We start from the raw sequence: 21,233 nt of genomic DNA on the forward strand, positions 1-21,233 counted from the left end.
TTTTCTTGTTCTTGGATCACACAACATCTCAAGGTATTTTATGCAGAACCCAAAGAGGCTACTAGTGTTCAAGTGCTCAATAATTTGTATAATCTTCCTCAAATTGGATTATACTTTCGAAGCAAGAAATCAGTAAACAGATAGAGGCAGTCTCAGTAAACTACTCAATAATACCTGTGGAGCAACTTTAAGTAAACCATAGTCACAAGTTCATTATCTGGGAAAGATTCAATCAGCATGAAGCAAAAAGTTCGTGAATCAAAATATTATATTTTGGAGTTAATTTAAATAGATAGTTTCTTAAAAAAATACAGAAAAGATAGAGATTTAAATATATTTCATAGTCTTGTGCAAAAAAAAAAAAATTGCATGGAAGGAAAGTTAGATGAAAATAGAAAAAGAATATAAATCTTATGATTGTTGTTGTACATGAAAGCTTCTTAAAACATTGTTGGACCATTCACTAATATATTTCAAATTTAAGAATGGACATTTTAATACAATTTTTGATAAATTCAATTAGAGAAAACATCTGACGAAGAATTCTTCGAGTAAAAACTTGAAAATAATTGAGAAATGTTCAGTTATTTCTAGAACATTATTCCTGTGAATAAAACCACTACGAGGTGAATAAGGTGGCAAAACGAGTCCAACTGTCCTCCCTCATCTTTAATATCTCAAGCACTGATTGCACTAAGAGATGTAATTACAAGCATGAAAACAGAGCAATCTCAAGTGAATATTTTCTTGTAAAAGTAACAGCAATAAGGCAAAAGAATTCCACAAGCCAACTCATGCAATCAGGTATCAAACAACAAGTTTATGGCAACAAGACAACTGTTACATGAAGATCTAGCTGATAGGATTAGGAGTATTCATATTCCTTTGGAACCCAATGATGACAAGAGATTGGGTCTCTCTAACCTTTGAAGGGCAAGAACATCATCCATTTAAGGATCATAATTTATGATAAGTAATTGTAAGAAGAAAGAAATAGTTTCCAAGACATCGCAACTAAGAAATACTTGCATCAAAGATATTTCACGCCTTTAGATTTGAATATATGTATTAACAAAAATAGGAAATATCTGTATTGTCAAAACATCAGCACCGGTGATGTATAGCACTCGTCAATAACAATACTATACAATACTGAAAGTTTCACATTTTTTTCAAAGCTATACTTGTCTTCCAGAAGACTTCATAATGCAAGGAGGAAGTGGAGCATTGAAACCTGCTGTAATCTGCTCCTCTTGGCCTAACATGAGATGAACTGTCTTCTAGTAGGCTTGAAGATACTTGTATTTATTGTAGCATACTTGTCATGCTACACATGACTTGTTATGATGGCTGCTACACCATGCTATGGGTGGATGTACATTGAGCTCCAACATGTTGCATGTGAAAGTTATTGCTCTCAGGTCCACAACTTGTCTCTCTTATCCATTGTCCACCACACATTTCAATCTCCCAGTTATTACTGGGAACTACTTCCTACTCGTCTTTAAGTTGCTCAAGATTGTCTTCAATATTTGGGCATGTAGGACCCAATGCACTATCCCAAATTTCCAGTCGTGGAATCTCTTCATTAGTCTCAATCTAATTCATTCAAACATACCTAAAATAGCTGACTTCTAGTCTCCAATATCATACAACCACTAGGTTGTGACTCTTTAGATCACTGGGAGTAGAGAATTTTATTGAAGTACTGCAATAACCTTTAATCCATAAACAAATTCTATTTTCTTCCTAAATTTCCTTAGAATTGTGGCAAAAGCAAATGTCGTGGACTGGAAAAATCGTTTATAGCACACAAGTGCTTGCAAGAAAAAGGCAACATCAATCACTTTTCAATGCCAACTCTAGAAGAATTCATCAAACATGTTAATGCTAGCTCAAGGATTCTTCCTATAGCTTCTCCAAATTGTGGATGGATCAAGTCTACGTGTCCTTTGTTTCTTGGTAATCAACAATAAATGTGATTGGATAAGTATTGTCATTCTCATCCTTATTGATTTTTCGCCTACACATTTCATTGCAACTATAATAATTCCAATTATCAACTGGTTTCATATATGGCATTGTGTTTTGCTATTCAGGAAATTTCTGATGATGTATCATCGCTTATATCTTTTTTTCGTTTGTCTTTCATGAATTGTTCTTGATTGTTCAAAGCAGACCATACCATATAATTTTATTGTCATTTTATATTTTCACCATCGTTGAATATTTTCTTCCTCGACGTTCTTAAATAATATTTGTTGGTTGATTTCATTCTGCTCCTTGAGAAAAAAATTAAAATTCTCTGCTTGAAATTGTCCACTAGAAATAATCTTTTGGACACTTGATTGTCATGATAAAAGTTGGAATCCTGTTCCATATATGACACTGTGATGTGCTTATTAAGTTATACCTGATGGATAATTATCATTTTTCTGCTCTTATTTAATTGTCTATAATAACTAAAAAAACTATTCTATGTAAACTTCACAATAGTTTTATAATTTTACCTTCCTCCAATATTTTCGTACTGAAGATTGCTTTTAGTTTGTGTCCACCTGTAATATTACATGTTGCTCACAAACAAATTTCTAAAATTGGTTTCCCTTATTTCAGGAGAGATATCTCAGTGGTTAAGGCACAATATGCATAGTCAAAAGGTCAAGAATTTGAGTCCTGTAGGTATTAAGTAGTAAATTTTAAAAAAATGACTTCATTCTAAAAAAATTTGCACTTCTTTTCCTATTCGTTCTTAAGGAAAAGTGATCAAGCTTTGTTCTAATATCAGATGATATAACCCTATTACTTTGATCAGAGGCAAAAGCCATTACCAGGCAAAACATAAGCAAGATATGAGACTTAGTCTTCTGTCCAGATTTTCCAGCAAGCTTTTTCATGGAGAAAAAAAATCCGGAGGCATTTGACATAAAAATGGAATCTTCAAAATGAAATAGATGATTTATAAAGATTACATAACAAGTTTTAGCACCAAAATCCAAGAAGGCAGAAGCCAATAAAAGAAAGAGAGATGAAATCTACGAGCAAGAAATTGGATGAGAAGAGAGAAGCGAGACTTGCACAGGAGAGCCAGAGAGAGAATGACTTCAATTTTTATTCCTTCAACACTAACATTTGCATGTCTATGGAAACTCATATCTATATATGAAACTCAAACAAAAATAGACTCTGTCCTTCACTTTATATGATTTTTTAAAATGTTTTCACTGTTATATTTCCTTCACTGAACACCATCCTGTGGTCCACAACTTAGGTTAAGTGATGATGTGGAATCCCACTCTCAAACATTTGGGCTCTTAATTTACTCCAGATCTTCTAATCTCAACCATGGATCATTTGATCTCATTGAAATAACATAAGAAAAGCTAAAATAACTGCTCCTAAATTGACATTCAATTTATCATTTAGTTGCAGGTTGTAGATACACTTCAGATCCCAACTGCTGACTTAATGACCTTCTAGCTATCAAGGAGTGAAGCATGCGACGGAGGAAGGCATACAATGAATTGTGATAGAATCAGATACAAAGGCATTGATTCAAATTCTTGATAGAAGGGAATAGCTTCCATAGTTTGCTATGGACAGTATCGAGTCTCTTCCTAGTCTTTTTGAATCTTTTGTTGAATATAGAATTTCCCATATTTACACAGAGGGAAATAGAAACGCTAACTAGCTTGCATTGTGTGCCAAAATCAATAGGATTCATCATTTGTGGAGGTGTCATTAGGCTCTAGAATTGTCCTCTTTTTTATGCTCCAAGGAGCATGGTGAATTTTGTACTAGAATGTTAAGTTAATCCAATCCTTTTTGCTTTTTGAAAAAAAAAATTATATCATTCAGTTGCTCCGAGATGAAGATCTGATCCTTTCATGTCATGCAGGCGCATCACCATTATTAGTAGTCAGGTCATTTTCAGAGTAGTGTATTACATATCCATCCTATTGATAAGAGTAAACCACAATGTGCATCTCTCAAATCTTTGTTATTTTGGTACTTGTAAAATTTTCATAAGTAAATAAAATCTCACCTTTGGGTAGATTATATATTCTTCTAGTCGAGCTCCCTACATCTATCTATCTCCCACACTTCTCCTTCACCCTCTCAATCCATTCTTTTTCATAATCTCCACCTCAACTTGTAATCTGCCAAAAACTAAATTCCAAAGTCTCTCCATCGTCCTAAATTGTTGTTGGAAACAATTAGAAGATCCTCCTGGAACATGCTAAGAATGAAAACTATACACCACTTACCATCAATTTTTTTCAGTCCATAGCAATCAAAAAGTGGAGAACTTATTTCAGTACACTTAATATCACAACGATAGGCCATCAAAGATTCATATGTCACAACCAAAAGCAACAAAGTTGGTACGACAACATATTAATCATGAAGAGAAAAGTCACATCTTTTACAGTGGAACAAAACCCGGACCTAGATACGAGTTGGGGTTTCATATAAGTTTGAAAGGGAGGGGCCAGGGGGTAGACCTGGGGACCTCGACGCGGTCCTTGATGCGCTGGATCATCTTCTTCCGTTTACCCCGCGAGTTGCCGAACGACCCCTTGAATCGCTTCCCCCGTTTCGTCTTTTTGTCCCCGCGACCGCACGGCACCACGGAACCAATCGCCGCCGACGCCTCCGAAAACGCAGAAGGCAACATGGAGGAGAATGAGCGCACCGCCGGCTGCTCCGGCAGTAACTGCATCGCCGTCCTCGCCAGCCACCGCATCGCCATTGGAGCCGCCTTCCTGAAGAATCGGGACGGCAGGCGTTTAGAGACGGCGTTCGATAACCCTTCTCTTTCGAGTTAGTGAGCGAACACAAACCTATGTCGGGTTGGTTTCAGTTGGATTCGCGTTTAAACCGGGCATCATCTTAACAGAAGGAGATCCGATTGGACAACGGGTTGTTATAGACCGACGAAGATCCGATTGGATAACGGGTCGAGAGTTAGACCAGGTTCCTACATTCAATCTAGTTGAACAGAGTCAATTTAGACTTGGAATGATATATATATATATATATGATGAATAAAAATTAATCTAACAGAATGAATGGCATGTTGTAGGTTATACAATAAAGATGTTTGGGAACTATATTTATTATTATAATTATTTTGCAAAATATTTGGATAATTATTATTATTATACGATTGATAGTTGCCAGAATGTTATGAAATATAAATATATTTACGTCCATGATCAATGTTTGTACCTATTATTCAATATTGAGCATACATGGTTCATGCTCATATGCTCTACTAACCTAGGATTTAGTTTAGGCGAATGAAAGAGATCACCTTCTTAGCGGACAAGCTGAAGTGAGAGAAACTGAAACAGATGATGATATATAGCAACATGATAATTAATTCGGTGAACCTATATTTCAACTAGTCTAAGATGATAATTTTTATTGATGAAAAACATTAATTATTTTATAATAGTCTATACGAGTAGGATCACTTGTCTAATGTTTCTTGAAAGTACTTTTATTTTTATTTTTTTTATTTGGTGCTTCTACTTCATATAATGCTTGTAATGATACTTATTGTCATTTGACAACCTTCACAGATAGGTAGTCCTTCTCTCGTCTCCCCTAGCCTTCTACTTTTTACTATTTTCACTTACCTTTATTTTATACATCTATCATCTTATGATAATAATAAAATCATCATTTTACTATAAGGTGACGAGGGTTGTGACAGAGATAGATGTCATGAGGGCTGTAACCGATAACAAGTATGTAGGTGGAGAAGGAGGACACAAAGGTTGTGACCATAGGAGGAGGTCACGAGGGTTGTGATAGAGATGGAAGTCATGAGGACTATGTTAGAGCTAGCCCTAGGAAATTTACCACAAAGTAATTTTGGCAACACAACAAAGACAATAAAACAAAAAAATAAAACCGACAAAAACACCATATTTACGTGGTTTGATCAATTAACTTTGACCTACATCCACGGACGAAAGAGGAGCAAATCACTACTATGACAAGGGACTATTACAAATGCCTTAGGAAGATGTTCCTATGCCATAAAACACCCGAAAATACTAAACAAGAAAAACCCAAAGTATAAGTCCAAACTATTTAACTGAGTGTGGACTTAAACCAAAGTAAATACTTGGGTTTTCTTGTGGTGCATCTGACTTCAAAGCCCAGGCCCCTATTTATAGTTCTAATAGGAGATAACAAGCATAATTTTCCCGATGTGGGACTATATGACTTGCCAAACTAACAAATCTTCACCTTGGCATGTCCCAACAAAACTTGCTCCACCTTCTTCATAACAGCCCCAACGGGCAATCACCAACAATGAACACTAACCAAGTCCAAGCACTGCTTGAACTTGTAAACCGGAAGAGGCTTCGTAAACATATCAACTGGATTGTCCTTCGTATGAATTTTATGAACAAGGACTTTTCCCTCAACAATGATATCCCGAATAAAATGAAACTTCACATCGATATGTTTTGTCCTCTCATGATACATCTGGTCTTTAGTCAAATGAATAGCACTTTGACTATCACAGTAAATTGTAGTAACACTTTGATGCAGACATAATTTGCTGAACAATCCTCTTAACCATAAAATTTCTTTGATCGCCTCTGTCACTGCCATATATTCTGCCTCTGTAGTAGATAAAGCTACGACAGGTTGTAAGGAAGCTTTCCAACTAACTGCACAACCGCCAACGCAAAATACATAGCCTGTCAAAAATCTTCGTTTATCAAGATCCACAGCATAATCAGAGTCAACGTAACCAACCAAAGTGTCACGATTTTTCCCAAATTCCAAACAAGCATCTGAAGTCCCTTACAAGTATATGAGAATCCACTTCACAGCCTGCCAATGTGATTTACTCGGGCGAGACATATATCTACTAACCACACTGACTGCTTGTGAAATATCTGGACGAGTACAAACCATTGCATACATAATACTGCCGATGGCACTAGAATATGGAACTTTCACCATATATTCTTCCTCTTCAACTGACTATGGTGACTGAGCAGCACATATCCGAAAATGGCTAGCAAGAGGAGTACTAATTGGCTTAGCATTTTTCATGCCAAACCTCTCCAAGACTTTCTTGAGGTAATTTTTCTGAGTCAGAAATAATTTTCCAACTCCTTGATCTCTTTTGATCTCCATGCTAAGAATTTTCTTAGCTGCTCCCAAATTTTTCATTTCAAATTCACTACTCAGCTGCATTTTCAAAGTGTGAATTTCTGACAAATTCTTAGCTACAATAAGCATGTCATCAACATAAAGCAACAAATACACAAAAGAGCCATCAGTTAACTTCCGGAAGTAAACACAACTATCATACATGCTCCTCGTGTAACCATGACCTAACATAAAAGAGTCAAACCTCTTATACCACTGTCTTGGAGACTGCTTCAATCCATACAAGGATTTCTTTAACAAGCAAACATGGTCTTCCTTACCATCAACTTCAAATCCATGAGGTTGCTCCATATAAATTTGTTCTTCAAGTTCACCATATAAGAAAGTTGTCTTGACATCAAGTTGCTCCAATTCCAAATCATACATGGAAACTAAAGCAAGCAAAACACGAATAGAGCTATGTTTAACAACAGGTGAGAATAAGTCATTAAAATCAACACCATGTACCTGACTATAGCCCTTTGCAACCAATCGTGCTTTGTACCTTGCATCTTCAACCCTTGGAATACCTTCCTTCCTTTTGAAGACCCATTTGCATCCAATAATTTTCTTACCAGAAGGCGACTTCACAAGATCCCAAGTTCTGTTCCGATGGAGAGACTCAATTTCTTCATTCATTGCAATCAACCACTTAGCGGAATTATCACAAGAAACTGCATCTGAGTAGGAAGTAGGCTCACCAACTTCACTTGTCTCTTCTGCAACAGACAAAGCATATGCAACTAAATTTGCATATCTTTGTGGTTGTCGAATTTCTCTCCGTGGTCTATCCTTGGCTATGGAATATTGCTCTTCCTCTGGATCATCTGCGTCAGTAGACTTGGGACCACCTACTAGCATTATTTGAGTAGAAGAGTTTGACTGAAAATAATCTGAACTACCAATCTCAAGCTCCACCTGCTTTTGCGCACTATCATTTGTACAACTAGTAGAATCCTCTTTGGAAGATAACATAAATAATTCATCAAAAGTAATATCTCTACTGATTATAAATTTTGGGGATTTGGGATCAGAATACCATAATCTGTATCCTTTCACCCCAGAAGCATACCCAAGGAAAATTCACTTTTTAGCACGAGGCTCTAATTTTCCTTCGTTTACATGCATGTATGTTGGACACTCAAAAATTTTAAAATCAGAATAATCAGCAGGAGTACCTGACCAAACTTCCTCTGGAGTTTTAAACTCAAGTGCTGCAGAAGGAGCACGGTTGACTATAAGTCATAGGTGCCCAGCAAGCCAATCACGTGAGTGATGGCACGTGTGACTTGATACAGAATCTTTTTGCTTATTATATTTTGGTGTATATCACTTTATAAATATTGCATAAATGCATACATATATTGTGATGTCCTTGGATTTGTGCACTGGGAATCGGATCGTGATGAGATCACGATAATGAGATCGATTCACCTTTAAACACATATCCTAAATAATCCCGATCATAGGTTACTCGAGAGGGATATCGTGATAACTGGATAGACTGGTGTGCTGTATACCCGTCCATATGATGGATGCAACTGGTCTCATAGCTGCTTGTGTAGGGACACTAGGGATACAGTACATGTGCTCATTGGAGAATGAGTTCACTGATTGATCCGCTTATGGAATGCTGGATGGTTGATGATGCCTTATTGTCAGACAGCGATTCCGTAGTCCTAGTGGTGTATCTGGTCCTTAGACTTGAGACACCAAGGATGTCATGTATGAGTGCTCAACTCTTTGATACCAGACTTATAGGTTTGGCTGTCCCAGATCTAGTATAGCTGGTCATTGGGAGTGGTAGTCGACCTTACGAGGGCTATTGAGTGTCGATAGAGGATCATCCACTCTCGGCGTCATAAGAGGAATATCCCATGTGTTCTTGCTCAGACAAATCCTTGGCCAGGGTCATTCGGGTTGAGAGAGAAAGAGTTCTCCGGGAGAATCCGATTAGAGCGAGACTCGAGTAGAAACCGTATGGGTCTGACAACACCATGCTCGATATACGGTCTTTGGGATATTAGATGGATGAGGGATTATAGGTACACGGTAACTGAGGACAGACAGGTCCAATGGATTGGATTCCCTTGTATCGTCTAGGGACTACGGCGTAGTGGCCTAGTACGTCCGTAGTCGATGAGTCGAATGAATTATTACAGAGATAATAATTCATTGAGTTAGAAGGAGTTCTGACAGGTATGACTCACGGCCAGCTCGATATTGGGCCTAGAGAGTCACACACATATGGTAGGCATTGCGATGAGTAGAGGTTCGGATATGAGATATCCGACAGAGCCCTTGTCTTATTGGATGCAGATTCAATACCCACTAGGGGAGAACCCATTAGGGTTTGACAGGGGACCTCTATAAATAGGAGGGATTCAGAGCCCCATAGGCTAGAGAGCTTTTGCTTGCCTTTCCTATTCTCCTCTCCCTCTCCATCTCAGAGCAGGCCTGGAGTTTTGAGGAGCGTCGTCGTAACCCTGCTGTGTAGATCACCGCTAGAGAGGAGGACGTTTGACCTCCTTCACCCTCTCCTAAGGATCTGCAAGGAAACAGGGATATACGATCTCCCTAGGTAACACAATCTATTCTATACGCAGTTTCATGTTTCGCGGATTTTTGCGTACCAATCTTCGCATGACGACAAACATCTCTTTGGGAATTGGGGATTTTGTTTTTCTTGTTCTTCCGCTGCGCATGTGATGTCGCCCCCATGATTTCCCAACATTGACAACGTAACATGTCATATTAATCGCCTCTGCCCAAAAGTCCTTTGTCAACCCTACATTTGAGATCATACACCTCGCTCTCTCTAAGAGTGTTCTGTTCATACGTTCGGCCACACCATTTTGCTGAGGCGTCATCCTAACAGTGCGATGCCGAACGATTCCTTCATTTTTGCAGAATTCTTCAAAGTCACCTTCACAAAATTCCATGCCATTATTTGTTCGAAACCGGTTAATCTGTTTACCTGTTTGCTTCTCAATCAAAGCCTTCCATTGTTTAAAGGTTAGAAAAACATCGTTTTTATGCTTCAGAAAATAAACCCAAACTTTCTTGGAATAATCGTAAATGAAAGTCAACATATACCTGGCACCACCCTTAGATTAAACATGAGCTGTACCCCAAAGGTCTGAATGAATATAGTCAAGAGTACCTTTCGTTTTGTGAACTGTCGGAGAAGTGAAGCTGACTCTTTTCTGCTTTCCAAAAATGCAGTGTTCACAAAAGTCCAGTGGCCCAGTACTCTGTCCGTAAAGTAGACCTCTTTTGCTCAATATGCTCAAACCTTTTTCGCTCATATGACCCAAACGCATATGCCATAATTTGGTGATGTCAGAATCAGATAATGATGATGACGAAACTGCAACCGAACCTGTGACAGTAGTTCCTTGCAGAATATACAAGCTACCAGACCTACAAACTTTCATAACAACAAGAGCACTTCTAGAAACTTTCATAACACCACATTTAGTTATGTATTTACACCCAAGGGCCTCTAGGGTGCATAAAGAGATGAGATTCTTTTTTAAATCAGGAACATGTCTAACATTAGTGAGCGTCCTCACAATACCATCATGCATTTTAATTTGGATTGTTCCTCTACCAATAACATCATACGCGACATTATTGCCCATCAAAACAATTCCATCATTACAAGATTCATATGTGGAAAACAAATCCCTATTGGGACACATGTGATAAGAACAATCCGAATCTAAAATCCATTCATTTTTAGACCTCGTCCTGTCATCAATAGCAGAGAAAATATTTCCAACATTCTCATTAGTTGCTACACTAACTTCAGCAGATTCAATAGTTTTCTCAACAAAATTTTCCTTTTGCTTTAATTTATTTTTCAATTTAAAGCAATCAGATTTAATGTGCCCCATTTTATGACAATATCTGCATTCCAAATTTCTATGTTTGGATTTAGATCTAGATTTAGATCTACTATTGTCAAATTCTCTTTTATCCATTCTCCCCCTAACAACCAGACCCTCAGCCTGATTCTCTCTACTTTCCCCAGTGATATTCTTATCTATCTGCTCCTTAGATTTCAATGCAGATTTAATTTCTTGATACGAAACTGTTTCTTTTCTATAAATCAAAATATCACGGAAATGCTTAAAAGATTGGGGAAGAGAACACAAGAGTAACAAAGTCTTATCCTCATCATCAATTTTTGCATCTATATTCTCCAAATCCATAACCAATGAATCAAACTTATCAAGATGTGAGAGTATAGATGTACCTTCAGTCATCCGAAGCATATATAGATTCTACTTCAAGTAGAGACGATTCTCCACTGTCCTCTTCATATACAATGCTTTAAGCTTATCCCACATGCTCTTAGCCGTAGTCTCCGTAGCTACCTCCCGTAAAACCTCGTCAGAGAGATTTAGAATGATGCTTGATCGGGCCTTCTTATCCATACCCGTAAGCTCTTCTTTTGACATATCATCTGAAATGTTTTCGGCTCCCTATAGTACCAAATCAACTCCATCTTGAATCAGAATGGCCTCCATCTTGAGTTGTCATATGCCAAAGTTGACATTTTTATCGAATTTCTTGACAACAATATTTGTTATTGTCATTGTTGCCAAAAGATCCTAGAACCAAGCTCTGATACCAGTTTGTTAGAGCTAGCCCCAGAAAATTTACCACAAGGGGATTTGGGATCAGAATACCATAATCTGTATCCTTTCACCCCAGAAGCATACCCAAGGAAAATACATTTTTTAGCTCGAGGCTCTAATTTTTCTTCATTTACATGCATGTATGCTAGACACCCAAAAAATTTTAAATCAGAATAATCAGTAGACATGTTACTTTTGATGAATTATTTATGTTATCTTCCAAAGAGGATTCTACTAGTTGTACAAATGATAGTGCGCAGAAGCAGGTGGAGCTTGAGATTGGTAGTTCAGATTCTTTTAAGTCGAACTCTTCTACTCAAAAAATGCTAGTAGGTGGTTCCGAGTCTACTGATGCAGATGATCCAAAGGAAGAGCAATATTCCATAGCCAAGGATAGACCACGGAGAGAAATTCGACCACCACAAAGATATGCAAATTTGGTTGCATATGCTTTGTCTATTGCAGAAGAGACAAGTGAAGTTGGTGAGCCTACTTCCTACTCAGATGCAGTTTCTTGTGATAATTCCGCTAAGTGGTTGATTGCAATGAATGAAGAAATTGAGTCTCTCCATCGGAATAGAACTTGGGATCTTGTGAAGCCGCCTTCTGGTAAGAAAATTGTTGGATGCAAATGGGTCTTCAAAAGGAAGGAAGGTATTCCAGGGGTTGAAGATGCAAGGTACAAAGCACGATTGGTTGTAAAGGGCTATAGTCAGGTACATGGTGTTGATTTTAATGACGTATTCTCACCTGTTGTTAAACATAGCTCTATTCGTGTTTTGCTTGCTTTAGTTTCCATGTATGATTTGGAATTGGAGTAACTTGATGTCAAGACAACTTTCTTATATGGTGAACTTGAAGAACAAATTTATATGGAGCAACCTCATGGATTTGAAGTTGATGGTAAGGAAGACCATGTTTGCTTGTTAAAGAAATCCTTGTATGGATTGAAGCAGTCTCCAAGACAGTGGTATAAGAGGTTTGACTCTTTTATGTTAGGTCATGGTTACACGAGGAGCATGTATGATAGTTGTGTTTACTTCCGGAAGTTAACTGATGGCTCTTTTGTGTATTTGTTGCTTTATGTTGATGACATGCTTATTGCAGCTAAGAATTTGTCAGAAATTCACACTTTGAAAATGCAGCTGAGTAGTGAATTTGAAATGAAAGATTTGGGAGCAGCTAAGAAAATTCTTAGCATGGAGATCAAAAGAGATCAAGGAGTTGGAAAATTATTTCTGACTCAGAAAAATTACCTCAAGAAAGTCTTGGAGAGGTTTGGCATGAAAAATGCTAAGCCAATTAGTACTCCTCTTGCTAGCCATTTTCGGATATGTGCTGCTCAGTCACCATAGTCAGTTGAAGAGGAAGAATATATGGTGAAAGTTCCATATTCTAGTGCCATCGGCAGTATTATGTATGCAATGGTTTGTACTCGTCCAGATATTTCACAAGCAGTCAGTGTGGTTAGTAGATATATGTCTCCCCCGAGTAAATCACATTGGGAGGCTGTGAAGTGGATTCTCAGATACTTGTAAGGGACTTCAGATGCTTGTTTGGAATTTGGAAAAAATTGTGACACTTTGGTTGGTTACGTTGACTCTGATTATGCTGTGGATCTTGATAAACGAAGATTTTTGACAGGCTATGTATTTTATGTTGGCGGTTGTGCAGTTAGTTGGAAAGCTTCCTTATAACCTATCGTAGCTTTATCTACTACAGAGGTAGAATATATGGCAGTGACAGAGGCGATCAAAGAAATTTTATGGTTAAGAGGATTGTTCAGCGAATTATGTCTGCATCAAAGTGTTACTACAATTTACTGTGATAGTTAAAGTGCTATTCATTTGACTAAAGACCAGATGTATCATGAGAGGACAAAACACATCGATGTGAAGTTTAATTTTATTCGAGATATCATTGTTGAGGGAAAAGTTCTTGTTCAGAAAATTCATACGAAGGACAATCCAGTTGATATGTTTACGAAGCCTCTTCCGGTTTACAAGTTCAAGCAGTGCTTGGACTTGGTTGGTGTTCATTGTTGGTGATTGCCCGTTGGGGTTGTTATGAAGAAGGTGAAGCAAGTTTTGTTGGGACATGCCAAGGTGGAGATTTGTTAGTTTGGCAAGTCCCATAGTCCCACATCGGTATACTTTGGGTTTTTCTTGTTTAGTATTTTCGGTTGTTTTATGGCCTTCTTCCTAAAGTATTTGTAATTGTCCCTTTTTCATAGTAGTGATTTGCTCCTCTTTCGTCCGTGGATGTAGGTCAAAGTTAATTGACCGAACCACGTAAATCAGGTGTTCTTGTCACTTTTATCTTTTCGCTTTATTGTCTTTGTTGTGTTGCCAAAATTACCTTGTGGTAAATATCGTGAGGCTAGCTCGTTTGTTAGAGCTAGCCCTAGGAAATTTACCACAAGGTAATTTTGGCAACACAACAAAGATAATAAAATGAAAAAATAAAATCGACAAAAACATCAGATTTACGTGGTTCAATCAATTAACTTTGACCTACATCCATGGACGAAAGAGGAGCAAATCACTACTATGAAAAGTGACTATTACAAATGCCTTAGGAAGATGTTCCTAGGCAATAAAACACCCGAAAATACTAAACAAGAAAAACCCAAAGTATAAGTCCAAACTATTTAATTGAGTGTGGACTTAAACCAAAGTAAATACTTGGGTTTTCTTGTGATGCATCTAACTTCAAAGCCTAGGCCCTTATTTATAGTTCCAATAGGAGATAACAAGCCTGATTTTCCCGATGTGGGACTATGGGACTTGCCAAACTAACAGACTATAACGAATAACAAGTATATAGGAGGTGGAGGATATAAGGGCAACGAGGGCCACATGAGAGAGGCTTTCCATGGTGAAGGTGGTGGTGACGATACTCAAAGGAGCAAAGTGGTGGGTGGATTTGCACCCGTGGCGATCGATATTGGGAGTGGAGTTGGGTGAGAGTAGTGGGCAAGGATTATAAGGAATCACATGGAGTTGAGGTGGACCAAAGTGATGGTGGAGTCAAGGGCTATATGAAGACAACATGAAATGATGATGCATGGGGAGGACGTGATGATTGACGTTGTGGAAGGTGATAAAGCCTCATTGTCATAAATGACCATCGCATGCCCGAAACACCTTTGTCAATGGATTGTTCATCACTTTTCTTTACTTATACATTAATTAGATAATATGTTTTTCCTTATTTTTTAATAATTTTACTTCAAAAATATATGCAAAAACTACTTGTAAAGTGACTACTCACCGTAATAGGCAAAATTACTCCAAAATGATTCAGTTTTTATGACATAACCTATTTTCTGCATGTTGCGATACAGAGCAAAACGTTGGTCATCTTAATATCTTGAAGCCCCGTGGATGACATAAGATTAGGTAAGAGTTTCGGATAATGTTAAGTGTTGATTAGATTCACAAGTTTACACATAAAGCTTACAAGAACTTGCCAATATGCTCGACACCCGGTGAGCAATTGTTCGTGGACTTATGAATATTCATTTTTCTTCTAAAGTTTTTATTTTTTCTTTATCTTTTTTCTCTCTTGCACATAATGTATTTGTTGAATTACTTATAAAGTTGCCATTTTTCATGAGATGTTAGGACTTGTTTATCGCATTTAAGCTAATCAACTTTCTTTTTACAAGTCCTCTAGGCCCTATTTGAGGTTGCCTTTAGGTTGATCCTTTGCAAATGGATAATGTAAGAATAGTTCGTAATTAAGGCAATTCTAGCTAAGTATCAAAACGAGCAAGTAATTTGGATAAATAATAAAAGTTCACAATCTCACCATGGCAAAGCACTATGACTAATTATACAAGACAGGACAAGTCAGGCCATTATCCCAAGCAATCATAGATGGACTGCAAGTACAAACTCATTCTTAAACTATTAGATACACTCAAGATAAGCATGAGGAATTGTAAGTTATAAGTTTTCTATTCTTCATGAACAGAGGAACTGTAATCTGCTGCACCAATTAAAAAGGCACAAGAGTCATAGGGAGAGACTTACTATTGCATAAACCCACCTCAATATTCTCGAAGTTAGCTTAGAGGAATTTTATCAAGACTAACGAAGGCTCCTTGGGGTAGAGAATTCATAAGATGAGATAGAATATTAGATTGACAAGGTTAAGTCTTGAGTTCATCAATTGACAGAAGACAACCATGAGTTTGTGCAACACTTATATAATGTTTTAACGGATCTCGTGACAAAGATTATCCTGCTAATGAAGGCTCTTCATGCAGGAGGGAACAAGACCCACATTGCTCCATCACAAAACTTGAAGACACCCAAGCAGCATTAATATGATGGTGCTAGGGATATGAAGAAGCTCGAGAACTTTCTATTCAACATTGAGCAATACTTCTGAGCAATGAAGCTTGACTAAGAAGAAACTAGAGTTTTAATAGCAACCACATATCTAAATAGGATGCAAAAGTTTAGTGGATGACTTGATTGGAAGAGATCCAATAAAGTCAGTGCAGGATGGACACATAAAAGGATTTGAAGCAAGAGTTGAGAACTCAGTCTACTTGAGAATACTAAGTTCATGGCATAAAGAAAATTGAGACAACTATGCTAGGGAATTTCTATATAAGACTCTATGAAGCAGTTCTCAACACTGAACATTCAAGATATGTTTAAGAAGGACAAGTTGTTTAGCTTTTTCGATAGCCTAAAGTCATGGACGCAATAGGAATTGCATCAATATAAGGTCATTGATTTGGTTGGGTTAATCATAGTTGCTAAAAGGTTTACTGACTTTGTTTCCTCGAAAGACTTGGAGAAAAAGAAATAATCTTCAAGTAATTGCATGTCTATGGATTCCAAGGGAAGAAGTCCACAATTGAGTAAAATAAGAAGAATTCTTATAAGGGGCTAAGTTCAAAATGCAAAGTCCTGAAGCCCGATGGAGGCTTTTTGTGTGGAGGACCATATATAGTAAGGGAGTGCCTACAAAAACAAATACTCAATATGCTAACAACATCAATCTATCTCCTAAGACCACATAAGGGAAAGATCATCGTAGTTAATTTGAATAAGTTCTGAATCTAGAAATTATGATAAAGACTCGCAAATACCCTAGAGGGGAGTAATGTATTTATTAAATACATTACAGGGTCAAATGGGGGGAACCTACGAAGACAAAGTAATACAAATTAGGGAGCAACGAGCTAATGTAAGTGGATGTCAAGCTCAATATCCAAACATCTCATGTAATAATAGACACGGGCACTATCACAACTTTATTATCAATCGTAGAGTAAGGCGACTAGGGCTAAATTTAAAGAAGAACCCAAATCAAATGAAGGTGGTGAACTTTAGAAGCAAAGCAAATCTTTGGGTTGGCAAAAGAGGTCCCTATCAAAATTGGAAAGTGGATTAGAAGCAAAAACATAATGGTGGTGTCATTAGATGACTTTCAAATGATTATTGGAATAGAGTTCATGCACATAGCCAAGAGAGTGTCATTGTCACTCCTAAACTCTTTATATATGATGGGAGCCAATAGCCCTTATGTGATTCCAATTTCTCGAGGAGAAACCAAAGACTTGCAACAACTATTGACATTACAATTAAAGAAAGGTATGTGAAAAGATAAATTAACTTTTGTGGCTATAGTGAAACTAAAGCTACTTGATATAGAGTTTGCTTAAGAACTTATTGTGATGGCAAATATTTTGAAAGAATTCACGAATATTATGCCACCCGAGTTGCCAAAAACTTTGACTCATTATAGAGATATGGATTATCGCACCGAACTAGAGCCGAGAGAGAAACCTCTAGCGAGATCACTTTACTAGATGACTCTCCTTGAGTTGATAGAGCCAAGAAAGAAGTTGGATGAACTATTAAGTGATGGTCCCATCAATAGTTTTAAAGCATCATTCAAAGCTATAGTTCTCTTCTAGAATAAACAAGATGAGAGCTTTTGATCATGTGTCGATTATCAGGCCTTAAACAAAATAATAATAAAGAATAAATATCTCATCCTGCTTATCGTTGGACTTGTTCACTAAATTGGGTAAGGGAAAGTGCTTCTTCAAACTCGACCTTCAGTCGAGGTACTAGCAAGTGCAAATCACTAAAGGTGATGAAGCAAAGACAACTTGTGTAACTAGGTGTAAAGCATTTGAATTCTTAGTGATGCCTTTCAGCTTAACTAATACTTTAGTCATATTTTGCACTCTCATAAATTAACTATCAATAAGTATTTGGACAAGTTCATAGTCATTTACTTAGATGACATTATCATCTACATCCAAACACTCAAAAAGCATATCAAGCACCTTTGAACAATCATCAAGATTCTCAAGGAGAACACTTTATTCGTAAAAAAAGAGAAGTACTACTTTGCTCAAATGAAGATTTTATTCTTGGACACCGAGTTGACAGAGGATTAATTCAAATGGATAAATCGAAAGTGTAGGTTATGGTGGAGAGGTGAACACCAAAGAAGGTACTGGAGTTGAGATCATTTATTAGTTTCATTAACTATTATCAACATTTCATATCGGGGTACTCAAAATATGTAGCTCAATTAACAAAGTTGCTGAAGGAGCAACCTTAGTGGTAGTTCAAAAAATATGAAGTGACATTCTAAAACTTAAAGGTCATTGTGTTAGAGGTATATTGCTCAAATTGATAAATTATGAGAAACCATTCAAAGTCTATACAAATGCTTCTGACTTTGTTATTGGAGGAGTACTTATGCAAGAAGACTACCTAATAGCCTACAAAAGTTATAAGCTCAATGGGATAGAGCGACAATATACGAGTAAACGAGAAAATGATGACAACAATTATCCACTATTTATGAGTGTGGCGACACTGTTTTATTAGAATGTGATTTGTGCTAACAACTAATAATATCACACGAAGTTTCTTCCAAACTCAAAAGAAACTCTTTCCAAAGTAAGCCTGATGGTAAAATTTTCTTGCTAAATTTGATATGATAATTGAATACGAGCCCAAAAAGAGCAAATGTGGTGACCGACACCTTGAGCAAAAAAGTCAACTTAGATGAATGTGATATCATTGGAAGATGGAAGCCAAGCAAGTCAATTACATTTCAACTTTCTCTCATGAATCAAAAATAGATTGTACAATGATCCTAGAGCAATAACCTTATTTAATTAATAAAAAAAGATAAGACATGATAATTTTGGGTTCAAGAGAGACTTATCTATACCAAAGAAAATAAAGTTTATATTCCTGAAGTAGACACTTTAAGACATGAGCTCTCAAGGGAGTGTCATAATTCTCTTTGGGCAAGATATCATGAAACTTTGGTTCTCGTGGAGAAGGCCTTGAATTGCTAAAAATGAGGATTGATGTAGAAAAATATGTTCGGATGTACTTTACTTACCAATAAGATAAGGTGAAGTAGTGGAAGCCGATGGATCTTTTAGAGCCATTGCTCATACCAAAAAGACCGTAAGAGAGCATTTCCTTATACTTCATATCAAGTTTGTCGATGATAGAGAAACTTGGATCGATACTCATGGTAGTCAATCAGTTCTCAATGTATACAATATACATTGTTGCACCCTTACACTGCTCAATGATGAGACAAACAAGTTGATGATAAAGAATATAATGAAGTTTTGGAAAGTTCCACACAATATTATTAACGATTGGGATGCATGGTTCTTGTGGCGATTTTGGACTGAGTGGCTTAAATTATTAAGATCCAACTTATACTTCTTTATAAGTTTCCAACCCCAGATAGATAGCCAAAATAAAATGGATAAATTCACTTCTTAAGCAATATCTTTAGTACCACGTGAGTGCCAACCAACAAAATTATGTGAAACTGTTAAACATAGCCCAATCCTCCTACAACTATAGCAAAACTTTGCATCCAATAAGAGCCCCTTTTAGATTATTACATGACAATAATCGTTAGCTTCTCATACTTCAATGATCAATTATACTGAAAGTAGCTCGTCAATATATCACTTTACAAAGCAATGACAAGATATTGTCCGGGTATACTTGAAAAAGATGACTAAAAAGATGAAGAAAGTAGACAGATCTAGAAAAAAAACCACAGAAGTTCAAAGTTAACTAGGTGTTAGTGAAATTCTAACTAGCATCACTCTAATTCTTTAGGCATAAGAGATTGATGCACAAATATGAGGGATCCTTCCAAATTATTAGCATGATAGATAATATCTCTTACAAGTTACAATTACTAATATGGCTCAAAATTTATAATATATTATATGACTAAATTAAAAGCCGATCACTTAGATTTGCGAGATGCTTCAAAAAATTATTTCAACTCAACTATCACCCATCAAAGCTTCTTATTAAAAACGAGTTGAAGTTATTTTAGCAAATTATAAGATGAAGTTATCTAATAGAGCAAAGCAAATCAAGTACTTGGTGAAGTAGCGAAAACTTCTCATAATAGAAGCTTGCTGAGAGGTCGAAAATGCCTTGCAACATGAAGTAGTCATCAAAGTCTACTAGTAAATATCGAGAGAACATCAATAATTTAGGTGGGGGAGAATGTCATAAACAGTCATCGTGTGCCTACAATACCTTTGTCAATAGATCGTTCGTCACCTTTGTTTACTTATACATTTGTTTGGCAGTATATTTCACTTTGTGTTTTAATTACAAACTATAAGTAGGAATAATTTACAGAGCTGTAGAGTAATCGCTCACCAAAATAGGTAAAACTATTCTAAAAGGGCTTAGTTTTTGCATATCATGATCTATTTTTTATAGGTTATGTTACGGAATAAAACAATAACCATGTCAACAGCTTGGAACCTTCTAGATGGCACAGGGCTAGATGAGGGTTTAAGGTAGTGTTGGACATTGATTAGATTCACAAGTTTGCATATAAAGTTTATAGGAACTTTTTAATATGCTCAACGCTCGGTGAACAATCGTTTGTAGACTTACTATTGTTATTATGAAATCTTTATTTTTTTTGATCTCACATACCAAGTATTTGTTGTTAAAGCTATCCTCTTTCACTAGATGTATTCGTTTTGTCTATCGTTTATTCAATTAAATTAATCAATTTTTTTTATATATCCTTTGAACTTATACAAGATTATTTCTAGATTGATCTTTTGTAGATAAATAATATAAATATACCTTATAATTTAGATAATTCTAGCTAAGTCATGATGGGAGAAAGATGACAAGAGACATTATGACTATTACCTAAAATAGGAGAAAAAAATAAAATAGGGCACCTTCTAAAGAAACTCAAAAAAGGTTTCTTTATATATATATATATATATATATATAAAATTAATTAATTTTAAAAATATTATTTTAGAAAGAACTCTGCGGAGTGCTACTTTGTTTGCGTTCAAATGTGGCCCCATTACCAGACCCAGAGATCTGA

Source organism: Musa acuminata, chromosome BXJ1-9, assembly GCF_036884655.1.
Source record: "Musa acuminata AAA Group cultivar baxijiao chromosome BXJ1-9, Cavendish_Baxijiao_AAA, whole genome shotgun sequence".
NCBI lineage: Eukaryota > Viridiplantae > Streptophyta > Magnoliopsida > Zingiberales > Musaceae > Musa > Musa acuminata.